The sequence below is a fragment of the Mya arenaria genome, chromosome 1 (assembly GCF_026914265.1).
Source record: "Mya arenaria isolate MELC-2E11 chromosome 1, ASM2691426v1".
Taxonomy (NCBI): domain Eukaryota; kingdom Metazoa; phylum Mollusca; class Bivalvia; order Myida; family Myidae; genus Mya; species Mya arenaria.
The window spans coordinates 28185327-28200342 of NC_069122.1; the positions used below are offsets into that span (position 1 = coordinate 28185327).

The window sequence follows — 15016 nt, forward strand, 5'->3', positions numbered from 1 at the left end:
TTAAAAAAATGATGTTTTATGACTAAAAGCATTACGAACAATGACTAAAAGCATTACGAACAATTTAATGTAAATGAACTTTTCGGCAGTTTTACCAAACATTTTTGATTGGTTCTATCGTGAATTATCTAATATGACTGATTAAGGAATGATAACCAAATCAGCCGATTTTGAGACAAGTTTGTGTCTAAACTGACAATCTGTAAGAGTGCAGCTTTAAGTGTTGTTCTAAAGCTTCATATACACATTGTTATATTGTCAATAACTGTTTAAAAGGTCTCATGTACTAAATAAGATAATAATTTTCATAATATCTAAAATTGATTAAAATAAATAAAGTACCATTATACCTATTTCTTAATAGTGCCGTTTCTCATCTGACAATACCATTCAAAGCCATCATTTCAACTAAGAATTTATTTTTAACTTTCAACTTTTCTATAGCATATGCAACAAAATATACCAAAAATACAAGCCATGAACAATATGATTGTTCAACTTGCATTATCTTTGACCTTTTGATATGACCATTTTCCAGTTTTGTCTATTTGTAAGTTGTGCCCTGAAGAATAAAGTATGACTGTATGAATCAAAAACAAGCAATAAAAACACTAAAAATATGCCCCAATCCCTGTAATTTCTAATACAGTAGTAAAATCAAGCAATTAAACATTTAGAGCTGCACTCTCACAGATATACCGTTTCCACACACTTTTTTTGTCTTGGAATGAGCAAGTTTTGGCGTAATTATCTGCAAACCAATGATAAAAGATTCCTGACAAAGATCAGATCGCAGATTTCATATTTCCGTTCGAAAATTAATATTTACTAACGGTTTAAGAAAAGTGCATAAAAAACATCAATGTTTTAACTTAAATAGAAAAATCTGGGATTTAATTTTTCGCAAAAATTGGATGGTTCCAATCCAAGACATAAAATGAAAAAGGTTGTCAAAACATCCAAAGTGTGAGAGTGCAGCTTTAACGTTTGAAAGTGTTTGCCTCGTGCCCCTAAACAGGGTTTAATTATATCATATGCCCAGTGGGCTTGTCCCTGTATATTTGATTGTATGATTGCAGTAATGGATACTGGTCTAATTATCTTCTGACAATTTTTCACCAATTTTAAAGAATGAGAAAACACATATTAAGCTCATATAACACTGTACAATTTAATCTCATTCATTAGGTTGAGAAAAATTCCCTAAAAATATTAATTGTGGAGACATATCTTATTTAAATACATACAGGAAATGGCGACATCATTTACCCTTTAGTATGAAAAAGGCAGTTTCCTGATATTTGAATAGCGGTTTTTTATTTAAGCATCTCAATTCATAGTATGTTTACGATTGTTTTCAAAATAGATTCACACTCTTGATAAACTTCTTTTCCTAGTTTCAACTTTTGAGACTTTTTGATGAGCCTGCACCTTACCCCTCTTATGCAGTGGCTTCAAGCAATAAAGCTACCAGCTCAAGTTGCACAGCTGGTGAACAAGACTGCTGGTAGTCGGCAAACTGCACACTTGATGCCATGATAAATCATGTCCATCGACTTCCAGAATGAAGAAATGACAGCAGCACAGAATTGATTTCAATTGGACCTCTCTGTACTTTCATCACCTTGTTGTAGTCAAAGACTATGTCTTAGTGTGCAGTGCGGGATCTTGAGAAGCGTATCTACTCATATGGCTAGACACCTGTGATCTATGTCTTCTTGTGTGTGCCCAACCATCACCTGAAGAGAATTTAGAGGAAGTTAGTGCTTGATTACAAGTCAATGTGACAAAACAAGGTCTTTCATTTATGCCACCAAGAACTAGTATTCCAAGTTTCATAACTCGTATGTTAACTCAAAGCAATTGAGCAGAAACTGTTTGGTAATTAATTTTAAGTCACTGCTTCCACTTATACTGCAAGTAATATTGAACGTGAACCGCCTGACCCAAATGCAATTCTAAATAATTTTTATGTGCAGAAACCTTAATCCTATTGACACAAAAGTAATCCAATTGTATGTCTTCACAAAACATTCTACAACAATATTTGTCAATTTAACTCAAAGATTGATTATTGTTTTTTAGTCAGACAAACACAGAGATGGCCCTATATCGCTCACTTGAATTGAGAAAGGATTCTAACTTAGTTATTGTTTGGACACTTACTGAACACTTTTGGTCTGACTTTATAATGCAGCTGGTGAAAATATTAAAAGTCCCTTAATAATGGGCTTACAAAAACATAAAAAAAATGTATTTGTTTAAAAATTACAAAGGGCCATAACTCTTACAATATTTAAGTTTGTATTGAGCAGAATAAAAGGCTTTGACTAAAATACAACCTTAAAGCTATATTTACAAGTAAAACAAAAAAATCTACAAATATGTTTTTAGTATCTGGTTTTTGAGAGTGAATGATCAGAAGAAAACATCACACATTCACAATCATATTAAATAATAATTTAGTTTTTTTAAAATTATATTATATTTCAAAAACACTGCAAAAGACAAGACACTTACGTTTCAATTTCTTGATTTAATACAGTGATGATTATCAATTCTTATGAAGGGAGATGGGTCTTTTTTACACTCTAACCAGTGCAACTTGCATGTTCTTAGTTGCTCAGTTATTACCTTTCTTAAAATTCTCCTCTTGATCTGAGCCACGCCAAAATGATGGGAGATGCTTTTGTTTTTCCATCAGAATGTATAGCACCTCTGTGTTTCTGTTTGTCTCCTGAAATAGTAAAAGTTTATTAATAATAATAACAATAATAATAATCAGTGACTTTTATTGAAATTATTTTCACTGATTGTGCCTTGCACATTGGGGAACAAAGTTGACTTCTGAGGAGAAGATTTTTCCATTTAGACATATAGCAAAAAAATAGCTCCGCACCCTGGAGCATTGTTTTTTATGAATCAATATCCAGTGAAGAAAATTCATACAGGGTATTGAAACATATTTTGCTTCAAATGAAGACTTTTACCAAAGTTTGATTGAGAGTTTAGTTTCACATCGACAAGTCTTTACAGGTCTATTAAAGCTGCACTCTCACAGATTGAACATTTTGAAAAAGGTTATATTTTTTATCTTGGAATGAACCAATGTATGCGAAAATGATGACAAAACAATGTCTTTGAATTCCCGTCAAACATGTCCGAACCAAATCCAAACTATGGATAATCACTGTCATTCACAATGAAATTCAGCACTTCTTGCCCAGTATATATACCCTTACTTTAAGCAGAAGGCAAATTAAAACAAACACACTTGTCCGATATTTAATCAAACTTTAAATGGTAGTAGGATTGTCATTTGTTCACGTAATTTTCAAGAATCAGGAAGTGGGGAACATTATAAAGCCATTTAACAATACAAACAAGACGATTTTCTATTGAATGTACAATAGTAGTACCGGGGTAATATGCAAATAGTTATTATCTCAAGAAAAGGACATCAAGACCTGTTCATTTACCAGTAGCATCTGACAGTCAATAATGGTTCTGAGTTTAAAGAGCATAATTTCCATTTTATTGTTTGTTTAATCATTATATATTTAACACCAGTTGTGAAGAAGGAGTTATCATTATATAAGATTATATTATCTGGCAGTGGTTGAAAATGTAAAGTGAGACCAGTTTTTTACCTGTTATTGAACAAACTGTTATGTTGGCAGGACTGTCCTCCTCAGCAATGCAAAGAACAGCAATGACTGGCTGGCACTCTGTAAAATGGCGATTAAAACATTTTGTCCTATTAAAACTGTCCCTTTCTAAACAATCCATCAGCAATATATATAAATGAGCTGCGCCATGTGGAAATGTATCTTGGGAAGTTTCCATTCCATGTAATGATGTCATAAAGATGAGCAGAAGACATTACTTACAATGCAGTAAAAGTTCTTACTTTAACAGTAAAGATATCTTTTTTTGAGAAAATTTATCAAAGTGAGCTCTTTTATGTCATGTTTCTAAGTCTTGTACACATCTATGTTACATATATAAATAATAAACAGGAATAAAATGAGGAGTTGTGTACACACTTATTCCTCTTTATGTACTGTATAACTCAAGAAAAACAATCCATAATACTAGTAAATCTCTAGAATTCCCTTACTTTTCTCGCTGTACAAAAATGAATGAGGAGTTGCAAACAAGCAGGGCCATAAAACTTTTGCAATTTAAACTGTACCGCAACAGCAATTTAAAGACAGTGATACTCATTGATGGAATAGGCACTTAGACAGCTACATTTTCTGAGAAATGGTGATCAGACTAAATTCTCCAGAGATAATTTATAGATTTATTTGAAATAAAGAACATGTTGCAGTGTTTGTGTTAAACTTGTTACTTATCCCTGATTTAACACAATCATTACCTTCAAAATGGTGATAAAATAAAAACAAATATACCTTATTAAACACTGTTTACTATCACATCTGTACCCCCCCCCCCCTTCTTACATACTTAAGCAGCTGTTACCAAAGTAAAGAATGAAAGGTCAAGGCCAATTATAAACCATGAACCATGAGAATCCTGTTTACTAATTTGATTTTAAATCACCCAAAAGGCTTTCTACACATAATGGTTCCTTAATTTAAATCTAGTCTCCAAAGGTGTCACAGTTGTGATTTCATTGAAAGACTTGAGATACGTTATTTAAAAAAAATGACGAAAGGAAAGCGTAAACGCAGAAGTCTGGCCGGGTATATGAGCCAGGAAATAAATACGCAAAAGCTCACCATGCTGCTAAGGAGTCTTATATAATTCCCGGCCCCAGTTCAGATGGAGATGTTGATTCCACACGGCTGGAAAACCGGCCCAGTGCACCCAAGCTTCACCATCGGCAGTATCTGCAAGAGGAGGGTGTAAATCTGGGAAAACGCATTTATAATCAATTTGCGAAAGTTCTTATCCGTCATAAGTAGTGAACATGTATGTGGCTTATAGAACATCTGAAATTAAGTTTAATGAAGGAGACAAAGTTCGGTCTGGGATCTAAACCTGGATTTTGATGCTGAAATTGTAAGGGCCGAATTCAGAACATCCACTCTCACTCACACTCCAACCACATTCCCGTAAGGGACACTCAAATGATCACTTGAGTGGAATATGGGGAGTGACACTCAAGTGATCTGTTCGTATTCACACGCCTTGCTAACACTCCACTTCATCAAGTGAGCAATACAGTATATAATTATAATGTATGTTTACATGATCATATCGGATTATCTGTTTGACTATGGTGATGTTTACATTATACATTGTAAACATATGTTTATTTGAGATTTGAGTACCTTATTGTTAGTTATGGCAACAAACAAATGATAATAAGTGTTATTCTGAAACTGAAATTTACATTTTAAAACAATTGGTTAATAAAAATAAACGTTTTGGGTTGTAAATAACTGTTGCAAAATACGTTTAAATGCATGTTTTCTGTTGTCGTTGTTGTTGCTGTTTTAAATATGTAGCCGTTTTCCATTGTATCACGTAATTTAAATATGTATTCATATATAATCTTGCATTGTTTGCATAATCTACAATTATTTTAGCATTGTTTTAGAAGAAAACTCATATAAAAATGCTCTGAAGTAGAAAACAATTTAAGGCCGCTAATGTATGACTAAAAACATTGATTTATCATATTTCCCATTTAAACCATTGAACCTTGAAATAGATAACAAATTCAGGCCGCTAGTCTGCCAACCTCACGCCGCTAGGCCGCTAACTTGATGCCGCTAAGATGCTAACTTCACGTACCTTTAGCTGCCTGTCTTTGCAGCCATTGATGAATTGCAAACATCAACATTGCTGGGGGTTCAAGATCATTGCGAAACAAAACAAATATATGATAGGCGCATCCTTTTGAATTTGTTTTGTTTATAGATGGCCACGTTATTGAATGAACATGTACTTCAATGGATTATCCCACTCTCTTAAATATTGTCTGGGAACGAGCATGTCCCTTATTTGTTCCAAATATTTGATATATTTAATCTTTTCTACTTGCCATGTACTGTTTTCACATACACTCATTCAATTCCTATTCAAAACCAATCCTCGAGGGCGGTTCAAGTGGCCTAGCCGAGCACTCACAAATGTCCCACTCACGCAAAACACTTGAGTCTCACTCACACCTGTGAATACGGATATACCTTTCACTCGAAAATATCTCGACCGTTATGTGATTACAGAGGATTAACTCATTGAGTGTGAGTGAGAGTGATTGTTCTGAATTCGGCCCTATGTTTTATTCAAATGATGTATAAACTTACTTGAGTACAGAGATATCTTGAAGTCTAGATTTATCGCTTACCTGAAGTTCATAGGGCTACAATTGAGAGCTTTTCTGTAAATTGCAGGAACTGTCCCCATTAGGTGATTGGTGGTACCACTCTGCATTTCTTATCCACACAAAACACAGTGTATCTGAAAATGACAGAGAATGGCCATGCACTTATGAAAGCTATGCTAGAAATAAGCCGTTATGAGTGTATCAGATGACATTTCCACACAGAAATTGTGAGGCATCCAATACAGCAGTACTGACATCAATGACGAAAACATATATATCTGTCATGGAGCTATGCTGGTTCTGTGGCGTCAAAACCACTGCAACTGGGCAATTCACTAGAAACATCTTTTCAGAAAAAAGAAACAACCAATACTGGGTAGCCTTTGTCACCCAGTGAACAGCCAGAGCATCTAGTTACTTTGAGCATCTATTTACTTAGAAGTAGCCACATTAAGATCTCAAATTAACAAAAAAGTGTATCCGTAAGCTTTCAAATACTGAACGAAGTGCAACTTTGAGGGGGGCTGCGAGCAAATATTGTCAAGGGCAGAAATCTCGCAGAAGTTTGAAAAAGATTATGCAAAGCTCTAGCTTGATGATTTTGGCCCAATTTCAAATTGTTACTCAGTAACACGCGGCATAAATTTAATCTAACATCAATATAGTTACACAGGAAAATAAGAAATAGCTTTAAACTCTCTAACATTCATGGCAGAGTGTCTGATGACGGTCCAGTATGCCAACCAGGACGGAGAATATGTGAAGCATGCACATACACACCTTTACAGCCCAACATTTGGTTATGGTTTCACAGTTATTCATTTTCACAAACTCACAATCAATCAATCAATCAATCAATCAATCAATCAATCAATCAATGCACACCCACCTGGAAAGGTACAACATCCTTTGGAAGAGATGAATCTTGCAGTCTGGTAGACGGTTGCTGACTTAACTTTATTGTCCCAAGCAGCAACTGCAATTAGATAAACATGTTGATGTTCGCACTAAAACAAAGTTTAGTATTGAGTAAAATTAAACATGCAGCCTGTTGGCTGGGGTAACATATCTAAATCCCCAAATGGATGATCTGATCCCAACAGATCAGCAAAACACAAATTGTATTGGGGGGGGGGGGGGGGGGGGTCCCAAGGATATCTTGACGCAACTAACCATAGCCGCCTTGCGTTTTTGTTCACAAAGCCGGCACACACAGTTCATTCTCAGTTTGCATGTTGTGTACTAAAAAGTTCCAGCTTTCCATGACACTCGCAATAAACCTATCCATGAATTAAAACAAATTAACAAATAACTACCAGGTAATTATGGAAATATAAATGTCATTTTTTACTTGATTGATAAATACAACTTATATTGCAGTCAAACTGGATAAAATATCAGAAAAATGTGTCCTGTTCCAAAAAGTGTGTTTTGAAGTTGCAGACAATAGTCCAAAGACCAAGAATTTAGTGTTTAGACAGGAGCAGGCAAATCTTAAAAAAATGTCAAAATTTTAATAAAACTAAAATTGTACAAACCTAAAATAAATCATGTGTACACTTGAAAATACATACAAGGATACAATGTACACATAATCAAACGCTACCTGAGAGAATCATTTTTTTTCAAGAACTACTTGAAGGGGTACTGTGACCCGCAAGCATTTCGTTGTGGGCGGACACCTTTAAACCTCTTTCCCACACATTAATTAAACACATCTTATGTTTTGTCAGTCCCGGTTTTGATGACCAGTATAAATCTAAAAGCAGTTTTTCTGCCAATATTTACCCAAATGATTTGGATGAATGCTTAACAAGAAAGTGCAGTGTACACAATCAAATAAAGTATTTAGTGTTCCAGAAATAACGAGCAATCTGAAATCTGACCCCTTACATTCCTTAAATATTCACAAAGAGTTAAGTTCAAATTTAAGCAACAAATATCACATTCAAGCAGAATAATTTCAAGCAAAAATGAGCAAGAAAATAGAAACCAACTGAATTGTATTTTCAAATGTTCCATCCGTGTTTGTTTGTTATCTTTTTATGATTCAAATGGTAAAAAATGGTGCAAATGTGAGAAGCTCTGAAGAAGAAAACTGATATTTTAATAGAAATAGTGATGAAATCACTGACATTATGTTTACTTAGCATCTAAAGCAACAGACCAACCAGACCTACCAAAATGCTACCGTAATCTATATTTAACTGCTAAATTTTAAAAACCCTAAACATACAGATAAGATCTGTGGCGCTGTTGTTAACATTGTGTGATTAAAATGCATATATTTTTGTTGGTGATTTGTTTAAATCCAAGATTTGTTTTCAGAAGATCAGCAATAATGTTTTTTCTTTGTCTCAATGAAAAATGTAATGTTCATGTTCATAAGCGCTGTTTTATCTGAGAATTTCCCTTGGTGTGAACCGCTTACTGTGTCCAAGTTATCCAAGCTGGATCTAAGACATTACTACAATATGGGCAATTTGCTCTGCCATTTTTATAGATAATTGTGTATTCCAAAGGTATTCTTTTGGTACACTGAACTCACAACAATATTTGAACTCATGACGTCCAGCACCGCTGTCAGATTATCTAATCCAACCACTATGCCATTGCATGCTCTTTACTGAACGAAAGATAAATGAATACTCACAATTTTGAACAGTATTTCTTTGGTCACAGATAGCAACCTTTTAACCCCACTTAAACCTGTCTTCCCTTTTTGGCAAACAGAGAATTTTTAGAAAATTTGTTATCTGATGATCCTGTTAATTTTGTGTGGATAGACTAAATACTATTCGAATTTAGTAAATCAAAACTAACATTTTGGGTTTATTCAGTGTAGACCCTAAAATATCAATTTTGATTTATAAGTATGTAGGTTTGTTCAAAAGCTCAGTACAGTTTACTTGTTAAGTTATCCGATATCTGTAAATAAATGTTACTAAACTTGACTATAAAATACTGTAGGGGGGCGTGTCGTAAAGTTAAGAAAAAATCCAAATAATGCAACAGTCAATTGCAGCATGGGCCCCCAAGGTCCTGCTAATAGCGGGGACTTTGACTTTCGGTCCAGCCAATCCCAGGTAAAATTCCCGCTCTGCACAGACAAACAGCTGGTAAAAGCCTTGTCAAATGAATTATGGTCATTTCGTAACCACTCATTGTTGGTCATTTCGTAACCATTGTGTTAGTCAATTTGTAACCGTTAAGAAATCGAATGGTCATATCTTAACCGTTGACTCCTATAATTATGAGGAATTAATTTAATACCATTTGAATTTACAAAATAAGTTTACTGTAAGTATAAAACATAAAAATAACAACATAAACAAAGTTAAATCTAGTTGTTGTATTCCTTCTTTATTCCTAATAGTTTAGTGCGATTTGCCAATAAACTCTTGAAACTATGACAAATAGAAACATTCACACTAGCTATTTTTTTATGTTGCGAAGGAAATATTATAAGTAGGCTGAATATTAAATGTAATAATTTTTTAATTCATAGATGTTCTACCATTGAGAGGAATTGTGACCTTAAGCCAATATTTTTTAAATATATAGACCATATAACTTTAGAATTTCAATTTTTTTTAAATTGCATAGAAGTATTGTAAAATGTAGTGAGTTTGCCGAATGAGAGTATGCGCTTTTTATATGCTTATTGTATTAAAAATGTGCCGATGTGTTTAATTTTGTATCTTGTTATTGGAAATTAATACATTGGAAACTCACTAAACCGGAGTAAGTTTACTCAATATATTAACTGAGTTAACCTTTAAAGGCTTTTGTCCTCTAGGGACAGTTCAATTCTCCGACATTTAGACAGAGGTTGAGACATGATTAAAGCACTTGCAAAAGTGATAAGCATAATTAAACATTTCTGCGTTTTTATAACCATCTTTTTTCCAAGTCTTGAAATAAAACAACTCTCGTAATTTAATGCTTGTTTAGTATGTTTGATAGTTTAATTAAAGCACCGCTCTAATTTGATTCAATCATAGAAGTCTTTAGATAAAACAACCCTTCAAAATGATCACTAAAAAACCGTTTCTAGTTCTTTATTTTCTGCAACAAACAAATAAATGTTTTAATCAATTTTCTTTTCACAAGTTTGATTATCGTTTGATTATCGCGCGACAGTCAATCCACAGCGCAATCATCATTATCGATTATCGTGTTAACACAACATCACAGGTGTAATATTTAACGACGTACCGGCTGTCAAAACAAAGTGACACGTGATTCGCGAATTCCTAATACACAGAATTATTTTGACATGTTTGAACAAAACGTCCGGTTTCGTGAGGTAAAATTACATTGACAACTAACAAATTTTCTCGATTTTTTTGTCCGGTATCCGGAATTCCGAGGTTCCGGTTTTGTGAAGATCCGGTTTAGTGAATTTCCACTGTACCATAACAAATAATTTTAGGCTGTTTTTTGTCGGTTTCGGATATAAAGTATGCAGAATATGGATCAATTGAGAAAAGAACAGAACAAAATGTTGTTCGTTTTAAACAATTCGAACAAATATTGTCAATGAAATAGGTCAAGAATGATCATTTATGTAAACGTAATTTTACTCAAAAATACATCACGATCAGTCTTAAATTATTGTTTATAAGTAAGCAAAATGTAAGAAAATAATAAACATATTTTGGTAGTATAACAAATCATTTCTAATTTAGCATTGGCTTGTTACTAGTGAGAATTTGAGTAATGTCTCCCAATAAGTGTCTCGGTTACTGTGCCATATACATCCACGTTCGAACAATACACTTAACGAGGTGCTAAGTGTACTATTTATCACCTTGTTAAATGGTGGTTACCATATGAGCAATTGATTTCTTGACGGTTACGAATTGACTAACAAAATGGTTACGAAATAACCAAGATTCAGCAGTTACGAAATGGTAAGGTTACGAAATGACCAGATCCCCGTCAAATGCCCCTGGGGACATCCTAGGTTAGGCCCATTCCCAGTTTTCAGCGCAAAAACAATAACACCGCATTCACTCAGCACTGCTGGTCCACCTGGAACGTAAAAACATGGCCCATTTCCCCTGCTATCCCTGGTATAAACAAGACCTGCCTGGGGGCCATGGTTACAATTGACTGGTGCATAACTGTGGCAGAATAAGGGAAATATTTTATTGTTGCATTTATTATCAAATATGAGCATTTAAGACACATGCAAAAAGCCACAATACGAATTGGTGATAGTGTTCGTTCTGTTCTGCTATTCAAAGGTGATGAGAATGACTAATGACATTGACAAACAAAATGTAAGGCATTTGTATCATTTCGTCTTTTATTTATTAAAATCTGAGATGTTAAGGGAGCAAATCCCTTTTTAGATTGGAACATACCAAACAATAATAAGCGACGATGTAGTGGTAAACCAAGTTTGCTAGAAATCAATCGGGTTTCTCCAAAATACCAGCAAAAATTACACCGGATGTTGATACTAGTGATTTAGTTTCGGATGAACAAAATCCGGATAAATCATTTGCTTTTCATCCAAAGGGTGGACGATTTATACTACTGTACAAAAGTCATAAAAATAAACGAAAAAAACGTTGAATATGTATTTTAAACACTTACCAAGTTACCATTCTCTTTCCGTAAGAGATGAACGCCATACTGCATAATTGCACGGAGATGGTACCACGGAGATACCCGAAAATTTCCGTTATATTCCGGAAAGTTAAATTTCTGTATACTTGAAAATTTGGATGCTGATGGTACACGAAATATCGAATTTCCTTATTTCTGTTTTTTATGGAATGAAACTTCGGGATAATATACAATAGGCTTTAAATAAAGTAAAACAAATAAAAAATGCTTAGTATATAGCTATTTTTGACCAAAATTATGATTTTTTCCCTGGTCGCCTTAATAGCTATTTTTATGGATACACAAATATACACACACAAAAGTTTAAGAATATTTTTTTTAATATTAAAAGATAATAAGATTTAAAACAATGAAATTATCTCGTAAATAAACATTCAAGCTTATCAACTTACTGTCAATGGACATTTTTATTGACATTTGATACATCAAATCTGGACTGAAAATATTAAGGAGACCAATTTTTGTCGCCTTAATCCAGCGGTCCCCGTAATGCCTAGATTAATATATATATGGTCACCTTAATATCTGTAGTAGATATATATATATATATATATATATATATATATATATATATATATATATATATATATTGTTTTAAACCAATCCGGTCACTACCTTTCAGCGTTGGAAGTGTCATTGCTTTGTCTGTAAGTGGTGAATAATTCATCATCCACACAGGTCGAGGAGGTAGTCTTGGTCTGCATTCTGTTTTTGAAAAAAAGCGTATGATTTAAACATCTAACCTTTGTCATCATATAATTCACCAGTTATATCAACGCGTCCAGGAAACATTTAAGTAGTTTCGCCCAATCCATTTCCTACACTCATGAAATCATTTTATAGTATTTTCTAGCACAAACCGCCCCAGCAAGTGTCGTTATTCAACTGCAAAACAATATTTTATATTTAGACTTCATCTTTCCTTATTCTTTACGTTTTTCATAAATAATTATTCATTCAAAGTGCAGTTGTTAATTAATATTATATGTGCATTATTTGTTTTCCACATTTTTGTGCTTTTTAAATATTGTTGTAGTTTTTATGGATTATTTCAGGCTGAAGCAGGAAAACTTTCATGAGCGCTTCAAGCTGGGAATGAAAGGTAATTTAAAATATAAGTTTGCATTTATTGGATGCCATTAGACATAAATGAAAATCATGGATAGTTAAAATGAGATGAAATTCATATCAATACAATGTTGAGCATCTTACTTTGAACAGAATACTGGTATTGGGCTAGCTATGAAAATGAATCTAGAAGTCAATTAAGGCCAGAATGTAGTGGCTCATGTTTTCTTACCGACCCTACCTTTTCCCTCTACCCTACACATTATTCAGAAGTTCAAGCACTACATAGGATATAATATACTATTTTAAAAGTTGTTCCCTCGATTGTGCTGACGTTAAAAGCAAATTCCAACGACGGCAATAGGTGATATGCGATATCCCATTTTACACACTCTTAGGCCCGCGCACACCATTAGATAAAGCATGACCTATTACCACAGCGCTAATAATTAACGGGTAAGGAGTCCTTTTCAATGTGCACTTCCCCATGAAGAATATATCATTCTGAATGGAGAACAGTAATTTAAATTGAAATAAGATAGGAATTGAGTGTGTAATTAACACCCGAATTAAAAAAAAAATGTGCAGCTTTAAAGGGACACTTTGGCGCTTTTGTATCTGCTCAAATCTTAGGTAACAAAACTACCTTTAGAATTTGCGTACCGATTGGTTCCTTTTGTTTGAATTTGCTACACACTGTGTACCAAACGCATCGTCATCATCAAAGTCATCGTTGCATCATAATTAGTAGCTTTATCGTTGTCGCATCATCATTATAAGTATAATCAACACTTTGGTCTTCGTCGCATCATCATTATTTGTATAATCATCATTGTCGTTTTTGTTGCGTAATCATTAGTACAATCGTCTTCTAAGTGAGCTTCGTCGAAGCATCATTATATGTATCATCATCTTAGTCGTCGTCGTCGTCGTCGTCGCATTGTTATTAGCATCCTCTTAGTCGTCTTTGTCGCATTTTTTTTTTACTTACTATTATCATCACCATCATTGTCGTCGTACTTAAATCGTTTCAATCATCATCATTATCACTGTAATTGCTTTTATACTGAGCATTCATACTACATGTACTGTACTATTTCACTGGTAAAACACGATTAAAAGTATACCAACTTTATAGTTATTAGCTATATAAGGGCAGAGAGATACATATCAGGGGCGGCCAGGATTTGACGTTGAAGGGGGCGTAACTTACGGGCGTTACCTCTTTAACTTGCGCCTATCCCGCAGAATGGACAGTTATTTGGTTTAGTGTTGGCGCGGGGGGGGGGGGGGTCTCCTTAGAATTTTTTAAACAAATTGTGCATTTTTGGGCCGGCTTTTTTTTCTCCTGTATTGAAATAAAGTAAACTGTTCAATCTAAGTGTGGTTAGTTTATTACCTTGTTTGTTTATATAATTTTATTTAATACATTTTCAAAATTCTAATCGGCCTGTTTAGAATTTAACAACTTTGTGTTTGTAATTTTATATTTATTAATTAATGCATTTTCATTGCTTTTTGTTGCAATGTTATAAGATCTACTTTCTTCGTTTACAGGAATCCTTTAGATGTATTCTAATCTAACATATATGTGATATTGAATACGCTAAAAGCCTTAACCCTGTCCCTGGTTGTCTAATTCTAGTCTATATATCAGAACATTGAATCATTGCCGTGATGCTATAACACAATACGTTTACCGCTAACTTGCTGACGAAACTAAGAGCTAGCTCTGTATAAATATGATACCATTTATACCATTTTATTAATAACTTTATTTTTGTATTCAAGTAAAATATGATTCCTAAAAATTAATTGATTTGATCTCAACTGTGCATGAAATATAATGCTAGAATATGACATTTTGTAATACAGGGTGGTGCTACAGGAATATTCCATCTACATGTTAATCTGGTAAACAGTCATTTCGTACCTTAGTCATTTGATATCCTAATGATATCCTACTTTGGTTTTTAATCACTTCATAACAGTCATTAAGTAACCGTC

The 15016-nt window shown here is 33.8% G+C and overlaps 1 long non-coding RNA gene across 2 annotated transcripts; it reads right to left on the reverse strand.

Annotated features, from left to right (window-relative positions):
• Positions 1–795: 795 nt before the first annotated feature.
• LOC128205606 (uncharacterized) lies at positions 796–12413 on the reverse strand. Of its 2 annotated transcripts, none has more exons than XR_008256300.1 (7): positions 11909–12413; positions 7191–7277; positions 6323–6435; positions 4746–4856; positions 3651–3728; positions 2635–2737; positions 796–1739 (listed from the first exon to the last, which is right to left on the reverse strand). It is a non-coding gene; the product is annotated as an uncharacterized LOC128205606 (long non-coding RNA). The 2 variants fall into 2 exon arrangements; XR_008256295.1 differs by having other exon boundaries at positions 11674–12413.
• Between the last annotated feature and the right edge of the window lie 2603 nt (positions 12414–15016).